Source organism: Chenopodium quinoa, unplaced genomic scaffold (assembly GCF_001683475.1).
Source record: "Chenopodium quinoa cultivar QQ74 unplaced genomic scaffold, ASM168347v1, whole genome shotgun sequence".
In the NCBI taxonomy this organism is placed as follows: Eukaryota; Viridiplantae; Streptophyta; class Magnoliopsida; order Caryophyllales; family Amaranthaceae; genus Chenopodium; species Chenopodium quinoa.
Window position 1 is genome coordinate 4,045,425 of NW_018742418.1, and position 15,280 is coordinate 4,060,704.

General features: G+C 34.0%; 1 non-coding gene across 1 annotated transcript; it reads left to right on the plus strand.

The window, feature by feature from the left end:
- Window positions 1–13,521: 13,521 nt before the first annotated feature.
- Window positions 13,522–13,594, plus strand: TRNAR-UCU. The gene has a single exon. It is a non-coding gene; the product is annotated as a tRNA-Arg (tRNA).
- The last annotated feature ends 1,686 nt before the right edge of the window (window positions 13,595–15,280 follow it).

A 15,280-nucleotide genomic window follows, 5' to 3' on the forward strand; every position in this document is an offset into this window, starting at 1 on the left:
GTTTACAGGTAAAACGCGGCCCCAGGCAGCGTTTTACCTGGTTGGCAGCACCAAACCAGTTTCTTGCCCCAACCCTCAACATCCTTCCAACACCACCCCCAACCTCCTTCCACCACCTCCAACCCCTTTCCACTACCGCCCTCCACCACCACCGCCTTCCACCACCACCACCACCTTCCACCACCTCCAACCCCTTTCCACCACCTCCAACCATCACCTCCACCACCTTCCACCACCACCTCCAACCATCACCTTCCACCACCGCCTTCCACCGCCTTCCACCACCTTCCTCCACCGCCGTCCACCACCTTCCACCCCGACCTCCCACCACCACAACCATCTTCCAACAACCGTCCACCACCACCTCCAACAACCTTCCACCACCACCACCTCCAACAACCTTCCACCTCACACCACTACCTTCCACCACCACCGTTGACAAGTCAATATATACATAAATCAAAACATATTGGGAAACAAAGAACATAACACACAAATGTTGACCGAAAAACATTTATTATATTAGAAATGTAAATGTTATATACCTAATCTATACAAAAATTTTACTACATGAAATAACTAAGCTAACACTATCCCGATTCATCTATCCGGGGCAATTGATCTAGGTCAGGTTGCTCGGCCCTCTGTCTGACACGCCGCCGCCTGTAATGAGTAATGGTGGTGAATGGGTCTAGAGGCGGCGGGGGAGTCAGCTGGCTGGTATCTGGCACCTCTTGGGAGCCGGACGGCGCAGTGCTGTGGAAGGTGTAGTCCTCTGAGAATGTCGGCGTCGTAAAATCACCTCCACAACTACTCTGTCCGAGCTCGAACTGCGAATGCATCGAGTGGCCATCATACGTGTCCCGTTGGGGGACGAGGTAGTTGTGTCCATATCGACGCAAGCTGGCCATGCCCATATCCCGAACCCGCTGGACCTCGTTCCCGGTGGGCCCGTCAGCCAGGCTAAGGGACAGCGCGTCAACCATCGATGCGCGTCAACCATCGATGCCATGTCTGCCGCCTGCAATAATCAGCACCGTGATGAAGCTCGCCAAAGGTCTCTCGTAGCCAACCTATCCTCAACCCAGTTCCCCGGATATATTCGGGAGCAGGCTGAACCCCAAGAACTCGAACTACAAGTCCTACAGGATCGACTAACGGGCGTCCTGTCACTGGAGTCCCGTGTATAGGAAGCCGCGTAAGTATCGCGACGTCACGCAGGGTCACAGTCGCCTCCCCTACAGGAAGGTGGAAGGAGTGGGTCTCTTGTCTCCACCTCTCCGCGAGCGCAGTCACAAGCGCTCGGTCGATGGCCCTGAAGGCCATCCGGTGAATTCCTCCAAAACCAGCGAGCTCGATGTACTCTAGGACGCGTGCCTCGACGGCCCACCCCACCATTACTCTGGCTGTGTGGTGCCTGCAAACAAGCGGCTTCGCGGGATCAACCTGCAAATGAAATACATAAACGTAAGTATAAAACGATAATTTCAAGGAGCATTCTTAAGTATGTTGGCATAGGAAGTAAATGTTACCGATAGATCCCATACGACAGTGCTCCGGTGCGTGGCCTGGAGTGTAAGCACGGAAGGGTCAAGCGGTCCGGGCAAATGCACCTCTCTGTCCATGGTATCTACTCGAGTTTCTGGTTTTACAACCAGACAGAAACGCTGCCTGGGGCAGCGTTTCATTAACAAGATAAGACGCTGCCTGGGGCAGCGTCTTATGTTTAAGCATAAGACGCTGCCTGGGGCAGCGTTTTATGCTGTTGCCTTTTTTTTTTAATTAATTTAAAAAAAAAAAATAAACGAGGGAAAAAAAAAGTCAAACTATAAAAACGCTGCCTGGGGCAGCGTTTTTGTAGCATAATTTTTTTTTTAAAAAAATAGAGGGTAAACCGCTGCCCGAGGCAGCGGTTTACCCCAGAAGCTTATTTTTGTAAATACTTTTGCCACGCAACCAAATTTGTAATTATTTTCTTCGGGAAGCTTAGTTTCCTAAAACGTCCACTTAAAGTGGGATTGAATCAAAGAGTAACAAGATTAGCATTCTTAGCAAAAGTACTTCTGTAAATATCCTCACTTGACTTTGACCATTGACACGAGATGGTAACTAGACAATGAGGGATATATATACACGACGTATATGGTGAATAAATTTTCTTCAATTGGCTTTTTTTTTTTTTTTTTTTTGATATACTACGACTTAAATTTAGTGGCATTTTTAGTCATTTGATTTTACAACTAGGATTTTTTTTTGGGTAAAGATTTACTTTATTTAGTGGCATTTTTAGTCATTTGATTGATTTTACAACTAGGATTTTTTTTTGGGTTAAGATTTACTTTATTTGCCTATCTCCTACTCCGTAACTCCTATACTCAAATTGGTTAATATTTCATGATCTTGGCCCTATAATTTCATGAATTGCAAAATTTGTGGCAAATAATTAAATGGGTGATATTATCTAATACGCTTATTTAATATAAAAATAAAAACACGAAGAAAAAAATTAAGAGTTTACAAGAAAGTCAAGTGAGATAAACAAAGTTTCTCTTTCTCAAGGAAACCGGTAGACTAACGGTCTATTTTGTTCAGCTTAATTTCAGTTCAGTTCCTAATTTCTTTCTCTCATAAACAATTCGTTTCAATTCAATTGTTTTCAGTAAATTGAAACAGGCTTTAAGACCTTGTTTAGTTCAACTTATTTCTACTTATTTCAGAAAAAATAAGATCAGATCAGATTTAAAAAAAAAGTTCAAATCAGATCATTGTTTTACGTGCAATTTTTTATCACTAAATATCTTTAATTTCGTAATGAAAAAAATTATGAAAATTACATAGCAATAAAATACACATTATTACGAATCTAACAAGACCCTATTTGATATATTTTTACCTTATAGATTATCGTATAATTAAGGTCAAAGCTTGGGCAAATCGAACAATCAGATCAAATGAGTTCAGATACACTAAAATAAGGTGAACTAAATAAGCCCTAAGCTAGATGAAGCAACAAAAGGAATACCGTCAGCAACAATATCAACAAAAACACCAGTAGTCGTAGAGCATCCTCACATAAAGAACGACGAGATCAAGATTAGAAACGACGAACAGAAGACGCAGAAATTGTAGGAATGAGGTTGCACATATTACCATCCTCACATGAACAAAATCTTCTCCAAAATAAAAAGGTTGGAGTAAACTAAGGCTCTCACTAGTTCAGCTTATTTTTATTTTATCTGATCTTATGTTAACTTATTTTATTCGATCTGGTCTAATATAAACTATTTTTTTTTTCTTATCTGATTTGATTGTATGATTTAATCAAACATTGACCTAATGTGCACGCTAAGTTAGGAAGGGATACACCAAGTAGGGTCTTTGTTGGATTTATAATAATGTGCATTTTATTACTCCCTCCGTCTCTTTATTAAGAACCTATTTGGGTTTTTTCACGGAAATTAAAAAAGTTGGTGGAAGTACATAAGTGCATGTGGGGTTAGAGAGAGATAGAAAGAGGAAAAAGGGAAAAAGGGAAGAAAAAAAAAAAAAAAAAGTGGTTGGAAATAATTGAAGAGAGGGAGAGAGAAAGTATTAGAAATTGATATAAAAAGTCATTATTAGTACAAAAATATGACGACAACTCCTCAAAAAATGGAGAACTTTCTCAAAAAGTACAACCTTAAAATAAAAATAGGTCTTTAATTTGATTTGCCAAAAAAGGAATATAGGTCCTTAATAAAAGGACCGAGGGAGTAATATGTAATTTTCATAATTTTTAATTATGAAATTAAAGATAATTAGCAATTAAAAACTACACATAAAACGATAAAGTATGTTCAGAACTCTTTTTTTCTTTTCCTGATCCGAATTTACTTTTTCTAATCTAGTCTGAAATAAGTGATAAGGTAAACTAAATATAGCCTTAGTGGTGTGATAATATTAATACAAGTTGTTCAATACTTCGTATATATTTAATGAGTTATTTATAATTAAATGGAAAGTAGTGTATATAATCATTAAATTGTACTTTGCGAAAAATTGTGTTATGTACCTGGGTGAACCGCACACCCAGGGTTATTTGCTCATTTAATCAACAAATGAGCAAATAATTATCGCTCATTTATTAATTATTTGCTCATTTGTTGATTAAATGAGCAAAACATTATTTGAATCATCGTCGTTGTCGTCATAAATGGTATTGCGAATAGCTCTACGAAACTTGAAGAACCCATCATCGTCTTCCTCTTCTTTGTAATTTGATTCAACATCATTATCATCAAATTTGCTTCTCTCTCCTAAAACTTCTCCCTTACCTTCCTCTTTCTCTTTCTCCTTAGCTTGTTTGACTCAACTGAGTCAACTTGGTCCTTCTTCCTTCTCCAAATCGGTCAAGCTTAAGCTATGGAAGCTCAGCTACCGTCTCTGAAACTGGTCGACGTAAAAGGACACGTGGAGCTCTGGCAAGCCGTCGCCGACATTCTCGCAATCACCGATGATGTTGCAGGAGTTTTGTCACTAATCGGAAAAATTGATTTGGTTTGATTTGGCATGAGATGAGGAATAATTTGATTTGGTTTGATTCTCACAGAGACTGGTTTGATTTGGCATGAGACGAGGAAGTTTGATTTGCCGAGTGAGTGTTATGAGGAAGTTTGATTGGAACGAGGACGAAAGAGGAAGAATGTTCAGCCATGCAAACTAATTGGATAATTACAAATATGCCCTTGGGTGTACCTAGAGGAAGGTACACCCGGGTGTACAGACAGGCTCCCAATGTATATATATATTGAGCAAACACTAAATGCTCTATATACATTAAAAAGCTACCTGGAAATACAAAAACATCTATTCTTTTACTCATTATACCAATTGACGTATGATTTATTTATACTCCGTATTTTTCTTAAAATAAATACACCAAGTACAACTATGGAATATTAATTTTGGTAGTGTATTATTTACTACTCCACCTTGACAAATCACATTTGTAATTTTAACAAGAAGAACCCAGTAATATCTGGAAAATAACAACAGTAATAGTATAACAAGGTAAGACTAGGTGTGGTGAGTGTGGATAACAAGATGAAAAATTTGGTAAATAGAGGTAAGATTAATTAAGAAAAATATTAAAATTAATTAAGAAAAGAGCGTGGAGTTCAATGGTTAAGTCCAACATGAAGTTTCCAACGTCACAAAAAACCACCATAACCAAGGTACAAGGACTGCCTTCTGGCGTAGTTAATTTTCATTAATCTCACCGTATCTTTTCTTTGTTGCTTTACATGCTCGCTCTATTTACTATTGCTGTTACATTACATACGTTTTTCATTCCTTTTAATTAGCTTCCTATTTATTCCCATTTATTTGTACTACCTACAACCATTTCTTCTCTTCCAACTTCCAAGCACCATTGTCCATTTACGCACACATTATTTACCATTATTGTACTTGCTAAAAATATTTGAAATAGGAAGATCAAATAGTGGCCAAGGGAGTACATACCTACCCTATTAAGTATTTTATTGCACGATTGATATCGACTTTCTACTAAATGTTATCTTTAGTAAAAATTCATCAGAATCAGTTCAATTTAGTAAAAATGTGTTTTAATTAATAAAAAAAATTATTAATCAATTTCATAAAAATATTATCAGTTAAACAAAATTAAGGTGAAGAAACTGACGGTAACATTTACTCATTATTGTATGTAGGATCAAAGCTCTAATTTAGTTTTGGTCTTTGCATTGTTATGATAAATACTCCATACTAATACTCTATAGCAATTTAGTTTGAATTTTCATGGATAGATCTGAGTATTTTATAATCATATACATCATGTTAATACGCAGAGTAATAACAAGCTTACAAGCTTACACGTATAGGTTGCTAGAATTACCAATATGTCCAAATAATGATCCGAAATATTGCTCGGCCGGATCACAAGCAAATTACAACCTCAAATATCAATATGATTAATTTTGGATGAATGGTGTAAATCATGTCAACTTTTGCCCACCAGTTTGCCAATAGGGGTTATTAAAATTGAGTTAGTAAAAATAAAAATAAAAACCCCTCAAATTAAACCCTCAAAGAAGATAATCAAGGTATATATACATAATTTACAAACCAATACCTCAACAGCTCAACTCAATATATTTCAAAACGAATAGATTGAGTATCTTAACTGGTTAAAGTATTGGTAATTTGGTATATGGTAGCTAGCACAAACGTAAGATTAAATATTGCCTATATTACTCAGTATTACATACTGGTAGTAACTCTTTTTACACAAAACATAAAAATTTAAATGAAAAAAAGGGAAAAGAGCATGCATAATAATAATACAGTGAGAGTGAGGGATAGCTCAAGTGGTTAGAACTTTTCTCCCGATTCCAAAAGATTATGGGATCGATTCTCATCCCCGACCTTATGGCTCTCTAAACACCAAAAAAATAATAAAAAATAATAATACTTCCTTTGTTCCACAAATATTGCAACAAGGATGAAATTACGCTTTCTAAATCACATTTTATATGCTAAATATCTATAAGGGTAAAAATTATAAAAAATTGATATTGTAAAAGTATTTTACAAGACGAATCTAACAAGACTCCACATGATTATATTTTAATTTACGTATGAATCATAATATGTGGTCAAACAAACGTGATAAATAATGTAAAAGTTCAATTATTGTAATATTATTAAAATGGAGGAAGTAATACAGTGAAATACAGTGATAACTTTCCAATTTCCATCCGTGTTTTGGCGTATCATTAGGGGTGCGGGATGGGTGGTCCTTTCTAAGAACACACGTGTGTTCCAATTTGTTAATGAGTACCAAAAATATTGATCAGGATAATTGCATTATTTTAATTTTGTACATATTTTATGCCACTAAGGTTACATATCCAAGAGACATACGAAGTAGTACATTACCATATTATATCCACAATTTTTTAGTCAAAAAATGTATACTAGTATATGAATATAATATGTATGGTTCAACTTATATTGTATCACAGATACACAAGGTATTATTGTATGGTTTCATATAAGAGAAAATTCATGCTTATCTCCTTAATAAAAATTGGTGTTTCTTAAATGATAAAGTTGTACAAAAATGCATAATATTTGCACTGTTTATAGGCAAAACCACTACTTACTTTCCCAAAAAAAAAAAAAAAAACTAATTGATCAAGATAGCAGGTTTGCCCTAAAAGGCTAAAACCGTGATTTACCTCAAAATCGCTACTTGATATTATCATTTTGCCTCTTAATAAAATAATAATGTTTATCAAGGATTTAGAATTGGGGCTCCCTCTTATATAGTGCAACCCTATTGCTGCAATTAGGGATGGCAATGCAGTTCGGATCCGACCCTATTCCGCCCGATCCGAGGAAAAAAAATTCGCTTCGAGTCTGAGAAAAAGCAATCTGAGTCCGACTCCGTTAAAATAATCCGATTCTGAATTGAAGGAGGGTCGGAGTCGGATCCTACAAAAAATCTGACTTCGATAAATGTTCGACTCTAACGGATTATCCGACTCCGATGGATAGTGAATTTGGTTGTGGGTCGTGGTGGCAGTGACTGTGGGTTGCAAAGGCCCAAATAACCCAAATTTTCAAAGTATATTAAATAACCAAAAAAATCTCAAAGTCGTGTCAGATCGGAGTCGAAGTCGGAGGTCGGATATTGAAGTCGGAGTCGGAGTCAGATTTAGCATCCGACTTCCTGTAAGGTCGGAGTCGGATTTAGCATAATCCGCTTCGAGTCCGATCTGTTACCATCCCTAGCTGCAATTAATCTAGTGTTTCTTCATCTCTGCCTCATGTCTATGGGCCATTTCTTGTTGGTTCATGTTGTATTCTCTAATTATTTCTGTTACCTCATTGATCTCAAGAAGCGTTAAAGCACAAAGAAATATGTGATAGTTATTTTGGATTAGAGAAGTAAATTGTAATGATTATCAAGCTAAGCCTATATATAGTTATATATATTACATGCATGATAAACAATTTGTCTCAAGAAGCGCTAAAGCACAATGAAATGGAATAATGGACAACTTAACTTACAATAGTCCAATTAATTGGTAGGAAAACCAATGAAAAACAATATGTATAGGTTCTTGATAATCGAATAAATGTATTGAAATCAGAATTTTTCGGGCACAAATTGAATCAAAGGTTCCATAGGATTCTTTAGGTGCTCAATATAAGTGATCATATATTATAAATTTTATAACAATTATACGATTATTAATGTTGAAGATTATTGGAACATGCTAGTATGGAGAACCAAATTGCAAGGAAGAAAGCAAAAATGTGCTTGGGACTATGTGCTTCTTCTCATAATCAATCATATTTGGACTTTTTGAAGAACACATTCTCAAATTCGGGTGAGTGGTAATAAAATACAAGTACAAGTTTCTTAAGTACTCTCATTATATTTTTTTTTTAAAAAAATATCAAATTTTGCAATGGAATATAATTTTGTCTCTTTTGTATACCTTCGGGAGTTGAGGCAAAAAATTATTGGCTACCATATACATATTTATGTATTTGAATCTTACTAATACATGTTAAAACTAAATAAAAAATAATTTGCCTAGCAACTAACAAAAGTTACATTCTACTCCCTTCGTTTTCTTGAGTTCTACTCAAATATTGTAGCTACACAAACAAGAAAGTAATGTAACGGGTTTTATTAATAAAAAAACCCCTACAAAGTGGCGTTGTATATGAAAAAGATAATAATAATAGTAATAATAATAATAATAATAAAATAAATAAATAAATAAAAAGTTGTTATAAAAAAAATAATGTAAATGTGAGAAGAACTTTAAAAAAACAAATGAAAACAAAAATTGAGTAGAACTTAAGAAAATGGAGAAAGTATATCAATTTCTACAACTTTTAATTCCTGTCATTATATTGTTGTTAATACAACATTCACGAGGGGCTCTACTGATATATGTATAATAGTATGAACACAAAAATTGATTTTGATATGGTTTATTTAATCATCATCATTAAAAAAAATAATTAATACTGGTACTTGTATATGTTTCGACACTACATAAATCTACATCAACAATTATTTTTATATGATATACTCTAAAATCCAAAAAACTCAACTAAACATAATCTCGTAGGGACACTTAACAACATTGCATGGACAAACGCAAACCACACTCATAGAGTCATAGGCTCATAGCTTCACAGGTCATAAATTATTAGTCAAATTTAATGAAAAGATTAGGTATATCTAAAAATTTAAACCCAATTGAGAAAAAAGGGAGAAAAAGAATTTGGTTGTGTACTATTATAACTTATTAATTTTTATTTAAAACTTATTTTGATTGTAATTTAAACTTGGATGACCCTTGTCAGAGCTTATTTTTTCTAACGGAACTATCTGATCTGAACTTAATTGAACTTATTAAACCTGAAATAAGTGAACATAAGGTGAACAGAATAGTCCCTTTATCCATGAGTTTCTATATATTTGCTAATTATACTTCTCCATATGAGATGCATGGATTTTGAAATAAGTTTATTTACGATACGTGCGTGACCATAAATTTGAGATGTCGTAGTAAGTTTGTTTAAACGATCACACCTCAGCCGATGATGGATCTGCTCACATAAACACTAGAGATCTTCACCTTTATAGTCGTCTAGTAAGCAGTTGCAGGAAACAATGATTTATGAACAGCCAATCCTTTGTAACTAAGCTCCACAGTTCACTTAATAACTAGGTGGCATTTATATATATGCTCCACTGCTTCAGTGAGTAACATTATTGAAAACACATTCATCTCAATCATGACTTCTTCAAACTGTATGTTGTACCTCTTATGACAAGCATTTATGGTAAATAATGCCTCAAAGTTTTATTAGATTAGTAAATTTCTTGATCTCTAAACTTATACTTCGTATAACTCTGTAGGACCATAGGTTATTGGAATGATTATTGATACTCCGTAATCTATTTATAAGATGTGAAGATGATTGTTTTCCTTAATTTCACAGTTTGGGGTAAAATTTACGAAGTATTGACTGATCAATCGATCTTTTGTACATTGATGCACATTCGACTTATATGAGTCACTAAGCTTAGAAAGAATTATATGCTGCTCGAAATTCTTTTTCTTGTTGCAAAACTTTTTGTTAAAGAACCAATTCAACTAAAAGCTTAATCTGATAGTTCAGGCCCAAAAATATGTTTTATACTCTATCACGACCCCTTACATGAGAGCCCTTTGGGCTTGAAATGTGTATGCAACATGGACCCTCCGCATACCCTACGCGAAATATTCCACTTTAAAAAGAGGGGTAGATGAGATTCGAACCCGTGACCTTTGTGTCATGCTAGCTCTAATACCATGTTAAAGAAATATATTTTATACTTTACTACTCTATCACTTTCTTATTCAAAAATAAATTGAAAAACCCTAAAATTTATACACGTAGAATTATATATATATATATATCTATATATATATATATATATATATATATATATATATATATATATAGACACACGCGTAGTATAAAGTATTTATTATTAGGGAAAATCTTTCTTTTTTATTATTTTTTTAATTTATAATGTAGTAGTATAGCCTTTGAAGATTGACATGCATTCCTTTCGGAAATCACTGAAATTTAGCTAGCCTATTTTATTAAAGACCTAATTTATTGTTCTTCAGTTTTTACTCTATTGAAATTAAATTAGTGAGAGTTGTAACGATGACAATCATTGAACAGTAACATCAAACTTGCTATCTTCTTTAATAACATGGATTACAAATGGTCATAATATATCCATGTATATAACTCTTACAGGTTGAACAAATAATTTGTGTTGATGTCTACACTGGGAAATTATTTCGTTGATCACAAAAATTAATAACTATACAATTACTCCTAAAGTCTCTCGTGTTGAATCGAAAAACATAACTCGTGACACAAAATTTTGAGCATGAAGGGAATATTGATAGAAGATATACTAGGAAAGACGCAATATTCTCCTTCCTAGGTTTAGGATATATTTATTTATACATAGAATATTATGTCGTGTATATCCTCTATCAAATACGATTACGTACTCTATTAGCCACCTCCATTTTAATCAATTTAATTAGAGGCATGACATTATTGCCTTAATACAGAATGTTTTACTAAGCTAGGAATAGATGCATGCATGAAAAGCTTCATGCATAAAGATTGGTGGACAATATATATAATTAAATAAATCTAGCTTAGAATGTTTAATATTGTAAACGAATCGTATTCATTATATATAAGTTACAAAATTATAGTACTTCGTATATACTAAACCTAATTGTTAAATTGAGCAAAAAGAAGAATTTGCATTAAAATTTGTCCCCACTAATTGGGAGTTATTATTTCTCAAAATAGGGAATTAGGGTATGCTGTTTAATTTATCTACGTAATATATGAAGTCTCTTTAATATGGAGCATGAATCTATATAATATGATCAGTGATTCAGTGGATTACTTTTTGGGAGGCATAAGGGTAGGTTAGCTTTATAGTAGACAACTTACATGTATCCGACCCCTTATATATTGAGGTGAAACTTTACACTATTGTTTAATTCGGAGTTTATGGATTTACTATTGATTTTGATATATTATTTAAATAAAAAAAATTATTTTGCTGTTTTCTAACCTAATTTACATTAGTAACACAAATTTGAAATGCTATCTGAATTAAATTGAATGACTCATCACTTAAATATGACCTAAACCAAATTGAATGGTTTATAATACGGAGTATATCCAAACATGACGTGAGCTAAAGTTATCCGATATGGTTGACTTGTCCGGTTGTTTGTCACCTCTAATTAAGAGTTTGCATATGATAGTTACTAGATTAGCAAGCTAATACATGCACAAAAAGTTGATGGTGGAGAAAGCAATAATACAAACATAATATGTATACAAGCATGGACAAAATATAAATGGGGGACCATCCTTTATTGCCTCACCCTTGTTATCAGGAATGTTGCCAATTGCCTACTCTTTGTTCTTCGTTTTTATTTGTAGGTTAAAGTTATAAAATCTGCCTACCTTTCTTTTCTTTTTTCAAAACGCAATATTCTTTTTTTTTTTCTTTTTTTTTGTTAAAAAAAAATAAATAAATTTGTTTTTATGTAATAAAAAAAATAATGATATGAAGTGATATATTATTTGATATGGTCCATACTATGTTTCCAGCATTGTGGCGAATCGTTTTTTATCTTCTACTTACATTATACTGTGTGTTGGGACTGGGGAACTGCCTCAATTCTGATCAAATTATATTCATTATTATTTATAAAGATATAAACAATATTTAAGTACTATAATATAGTAGCATATATTAATATAAAATATTATAAGGTGGTATAATGTTAAAAAGGATGGCAATAATTGTGGTTTTTGTTTAGTTTTGGCAGTTAGAAAAGTACGAGAACTACTCTATGACCAAGGATTATGTTTAATTTGATGTTATAAAATTAGTTGCGGTTATTAAGCCCAATGTAGTGATTATTGTTTCACTTTTGTACTTCCTATATATTCCATCTCCACTTCTAGCTTGGTGCACGTCCACTTTGATTCTCTTTCACTAGGATTTGTGTGTACAACTTTTCTCCATCATTTAGAGTCAAGTCTCCAGTTTTTACCATCCGTTGGAATTTTAAAAGTGGATTTAACTTGTAATTTGAGTTATATAATTAATAAAAACGCTTTAATTATAGAACAGTTTGGAACATTCTTACTTACATCTTTTTTTTTTTTTTTTTTGTCATATTTGTGATCTTCATTGTGCAAGAAATACAAGCTAAATATTATAAAATGTGTAAGGAAATGGTGAAATAATTTGTAGCTTGTTTATTATGAGCCTCAAACATAATTACCTCTGATCAGATTGACTCAGAATAATTCAGAGTAGCATTCACAAGCTTATTATTAGGGGTACAATAAAGCGATAATGATTGATGATGAAGATGTGTTATGAAAAATGATAATGGTTATAACAATAGAGGCCCCTTAACTAGTGGCATGACAAATGCCCAGTTATGAACGACCCAACAAATTTGGGCTCTTATACCAGTGATAGTAAGAGTAACTCTATTATTTTAGTTTATGAAGTGGAATCATCTCTCCACTTTCTCTAATGTGGGACACTCACAAGTGGGCTGCAATAGATATTAACACTAGTAATAATCTAAAGATAGTATCGTCTCTACAAATTTTATACTAATAATCTCTTAATATATTTTTTTTCTTCGTGAAAGTGCATGCTAATTTTTGCAATTGTCTAAAGCTTAAGGACCATTAATAATTTCTATAGTATCAAACCATTAATAGGATACTAGTAATACTACTGTAATAGTAGCCATGTCATACGTCTTTACTCTTTACAAGGAAAAGTTCCCTCATAAAAAATGGGGATAAACAAGTCACAAAAAGCCTATATATTCAAAAAAAAGTGAAACATCAGCACAAGAAGCGCTCGTGGCCTAATGGATAAGGCATTTGACTTCTAATCAAAGGATTGTGGGTTCGAGTCCCACCGAGCGTGTAATTCCCCCCCTTTTTTTTTGGGTTTTGTGGTTTTCAGTCTTTTCACCTACCTCTAGTCCCTCTCCCTCCCCTCTCTTTGGCAATAACTGTTACGTAGTATTTAGTCAATGCCAAATTAAAAATAATTTCTCTCTAATATCTCTCTCCTCGTTACATGAACAAAGATAAGTGTGAAGTTAATTTTCGAAGAAAATTGATATAATATCAATAATAACATAATATTAAAATAAACATCAAGAATGACACGTGTCAGTTCTTGTTGTTTTTTTTCTCTCCAAAACTTTTTTTTATTCACTTCTTAAAAATAAAAATTCTTTTCTTTATATAATTGTGATTAACTTCTGTTTCGGGGTTTTCTGATGTCCTGCGGGAGAAATACAATTCCGAGACTGGAACCGGACGCCTGTACCTGCAAAACAAACGGATGCTCCGGATGATTGGAGATCCGCCTCCGACGGTCAAGTTAGTACTTGATTAAGGAGTAATTAATGCGGAAATTAAAGTGATTGGGTCTCTCTAGGTGAGAGTGTTTAATGTGTGTAATCTGCGTAATCTCCCTTAATGAGGATTAAGGGAGGTATTTATAACCTCGGGAAACGTGCCAATCTAGGTTTAGGTTAACCTTGGGCTGATTGGGCTTCCCTCGGAAGTTGGGCCTAGGTGACCGGCTTCTCCATTAGGCATGGAGTATGCCACGTGTCATGACATAATAAGTCCACGGTGGACGAATAAGCGTGTGCCACGTGGCAAGCACTGAGAGGTCCAACTGGGGGACACTTGGCAGGACCTGATTGGCCCACGTGTCGCATTCCGATTGGTGGGAGCAAAATCCCCTAATCAACTTCCTTTCAAAAAAACATTCACCAAATCATTTAATTATGGTTCACTTCCTAAAGAAATATTTTCCATATTTTTTTATTGTATAAAATATTATTATATTTTTTTGGTGTTTCACCAGCTTCACCCTTTAGGCTAATCTGGATATAAACTTTTTTAAAATTTATAAATTAAGCTTCACCCATGTCACGCAGGGTTCAGTTCTGGATATAAATTAAGATTTAAACTTTTTTAATTTGATTTTGAATTAAAATTATACTCCGTAATTCGTTATAAAATTTTGTTAAAACCGTGCGTGACATGGGACTTAATCTAATGAACTCTTATTTGCGTGACACTAACCTGAGAAGTGAAACTTTTTAGGAATCTCTATTTCCTACAAATAAAAATTTACTTATTAGATTAAACATTTTTTGACGTATCCTAGAAATCAAATTCACGGGCATTGAAATTTCCTTAGAAGAAGTACTTCTTACATCTAACCAAACAAGCACTAAGTTATCGGCGAATTGTCTATAAAGGGAATCAATTTTTTTAATCTAAAAATTTTGACCCACATTCCTAGTGCCAGTTTGCGTGATAATTTTTGTTAAAAACAACCTGCAAAAGATTGGTGGTGGAAAGAAAATGCAGGAGTACAAGTAGAGAGTAGTAGTAAGAGTAGCTAAGCAATGCAATAGACCCCAGTTGAACCCTTTGAATGCCGTCAGGCATAGGTCTTGTCCAAGTGTCGGTTTAGTGATTCAAAAGATTGGCTTCCACTATTCAAGTTCACTAATTAGCTCACCCCTGACATCTTCTGTAAAAAGAAACTGGCCCATCTTATTTACTGAAAATCCTTTCTTTT